General features: G+C 58.7%; 1 protein-coding gene across 2 annotated transcripts in view; it reads left to right on the top strand.

The window, feature by feature from the left end:
- The first annotated feature begins 2,498 nt into the window (after positions 1-2,498).
- Positions 2,499-2,854, top strand: part of Cnot3 (CCR4-NOT transcription complex subunit 3) — a 12,129-nt gene continuing 11,773 nt past the window's right edge. Inside the window, exon 1 of one of the 2 annotated variants that reach the window (XM_004648351.1) lies at positions 2,499-2,771. The gene's annotated coding sequence lies outside the window, so the exon portion shown is untranslated. The remainder of the gene's footprint in view (positions 2,772-2,854) is intronic. The other variant, XM_023708558.1, reaches the window with a different exon arrangement.

Here is a 2,854-nt window from a genome sequence, read left to right as displayed (position 1 = left end):
TTTTTTTAGGGGAACCAGGGATTGAACTCAGGCCCTTGTGCTTGCCAGGCAAGCGCTTATTCTACTGAGCCATCTCCTCAGCCTCTAAAAAATACTTTTTTAAAGGAAGGCGAAGAGCAGTTGGGCTGGGAGCTGTCTCAGGATGGGCAGTTTTTCTCATTTGGGGAAGAGGGAACAATGTGGCCAGATAGCACATGCCTCTCATCTGAACCTCTCGGTGCGGAACCACTGGACCTTCACGCAGCCTGTGTGCCTTGGCCCCCGGCGTGTCCTCAGCCTGCCGGCTTCCGGCCTGGCGCTTTCAGTCTGTGCTATCCCCTGCGTTTTAGCCATTCGCCCTCGCAGAGCCTCTGCGTTTACCCCCAGTTCAGTCATTCACTCCGGGCCAGGTCCTCCCCAGTGAGGCTCAAAACCCAGTGCTCCTAGGTGGGCACGGTGCACACCTGTACTCCCAGCCTTGGAGGCTGGGGCAGGAGGACTGGGAGTGCTGGGCCAGCCTGGGCTACATGGCAAGAGCCTGTCACAATTCATTGCTTCACAATTATCAGGAAGGTTTGTTAACGTGGCCTATGGGCACATTTGGATCCAGTTTTGTTAGGATAGGGCTCAAAACTTTTTTTTTTTTTTTTTTTTTTTTGTATTTGGGACAGGGTGTACAGGGTCTCACTGTGTAGATCAGACGCATAGCGATCCTCCTGTTTACAGCCTCCCAAGTGCTGGAGTTACAGGCGCACGCCACCATGTCCAGTCTCAATCGCCCAGCCTCAGGGCTCCAACTCCCGGCCCCTGCATCTGCCTAAGCAGGCGCTTTAATTCGCTGAGCTACTTGGCTGGTCCTTAAAGTTTGATTAAAACACCCCGTAGGTAGTATGTTCTGAGGGCCACACGCTAAGGACCAGCACTGTAGAAAGCTGTCATGCAGAGGGCTCTCGGGTACGCAGCTCACTGCCTCATCTCCGGGAACCCCGAGGCCTGGTTCCCACCCCGGCTCTAGCAGTCATGTAGTGCCACCTGGGTGTCTGCAGTTTCTTTAAGCTCCCCAGGTGATTTTACTAGGCAGCCACCCTGGGAACCACACTTTACACCCCCAGGGCTCCGAGTGTGCCACGTGAGCCATTGGCACACCTGCGAGCTTGCTGGGGCTCCTGAATAAGTCTATTTTCCTCCTTTTATTCTGCAATGGCCTCATTAGGTAGCCCACGTCGGCTTGGACTTGAAATACTCCTCCTTAAGCCTCCAGAGACCTGGGATTACACGGTGCAGCACCCTGGCTGCCTCCCTGATTCCAGCCGGGACGGTGTAAGGCTCAGTGTGTGTTCAAAGTTGCTTCAATTTCAGATGTGCCTTATTCCCCTCCACTTACAGGACATGGGCAAATCTGGCTCCCAGTTCGCGCAAGCGCAGGGCCCCGTGGGCTTCCAGCACAAATCACGGCTCGCATTCATTTCTCTATTCCTTAGAACAGAGACCCAAGTAGGTAAATGGGAAACGACAGATCGGAGCTAACAGGCTCACACTGGCGCCGCGCAGCAGGTCAGGGAGCCGAGCCGAGTAACGAGTGTGCTTTCTGGGTCCAGAGGGAGAGCGGGGAACGACCCCCAAAGCGCCCCAACCGGCTCTGCTCTGCACGCAGCCTGGGACTTGAGAGCGGTGTCTGCTTACCCCCCACTTCCTCCATTCAGCAAATTCTGAGGTTCAGAAATGTGTGAAACAGGGGCCCTCGGAGAAAGACGATCCCGCTCGCAGACAGGGATGTGCCCACCTGGGCGGAGGCGTGCGGGACCCACAAGATGCTCAGGACCGGGCACTTAGCCTGAGCACACCTGGCCAGGCACGCCCTATACAGATACCGCCCTCTCGCTACGCTATTGGCTGAACTGAGATGAATGACAGGCTCAGAGATGAGAAAGGGGTGGGCCTTCCTGCCTAGCTCCGCCTCCTTGGCCTTGTGGCTGTTTTGATTGGCTTCTGCTCTGCCCCCCCCCTTTGAAGGCAGCTGTCAGTCTCTCTAGATACACTACCTTTAACACCCACTCCCCATGCCTTCCTCCGCTTTCCTCACCCACTTTCAGGACCAACCAATGGTTTCACGGAAGAATATCCCTAGGAACCAATTAAAAACGGCTCCAAATTTGACGGACGACTTCCCGCCCCTGATCAGCCTAGCTCCTCCCTCCAACCAATTATGTTAGAAGAGGGGGGCCGCTACATCCAATCAGTACCACACAGCCCTCCTGATTGACACGCGGGTCCTCGCGCTGGCGTGTTGTGCCTGAGGCGGGAGGAGGAGGCGGAGCGGGGAAGAAAACCTGAGCCAATCCTAAGCGGCTGCACGAGAGACCAATCGAACGCCGCGCCTTGTAGCCATCACCCAATCCACGAGAGAGGGTCGGCCACATCCCTGGCCAAAACCAGTAAGGCGCGTCTTAGGGCCAAGAGCGACGTGCGGCAGGAGCAATGATGGGCCTATATTCGGGGGTTGGGGGCGGGTCGGCGCCAGAGACGAGAAGAGAGGAGGGAGGCCGCCTCCGCCGCCGCCATCTTGGACCGGGCCCGGTCAGCTTCCGCGGAGCCCTCGGCCGACGCCGCTGCCTCCCTTGAGTCCAGACCCCTGTCGTCAGAACAACCCCGGGCCCACTCCCCCAGCCCACTCCCGCTCCGCGCCGCTATCGCGACAGCGCCCGAGGGCCCGGGGTGCGAGAAAAAGGCGGCGGGCGTTCGCCTCCCCCGCCTGTCGCGATAGCTCCTCAGCGGCGGCGCCAGCTCCTGTGGTGAGAGCGTCAGGCTCGACTGGGCCAGACCCCTTCCCCACCCCCGGCGCCTTCGGCCGCCCCCGCCCGCCGCCGCCGCCGCC

Source organism: Octodon degus, unplaced genomic scaffold, assembly GCF_000260255.1.
Source record: "Octodon degus isolate 3935 unplaced genomic scaffold, OctDeg1.0 scaffold00393, whole genome shotgun sequence".
NCBI classification, from domain to species: domain Eukaryota; kingdom Metazoa; phylum Chordata; class Mammalia; order Rodentia; family Octodontidae; genus Octodon; species Octodon degus.
This window is presented reverse-complemented; position numbering and strand designations above follow the sequence as displayed.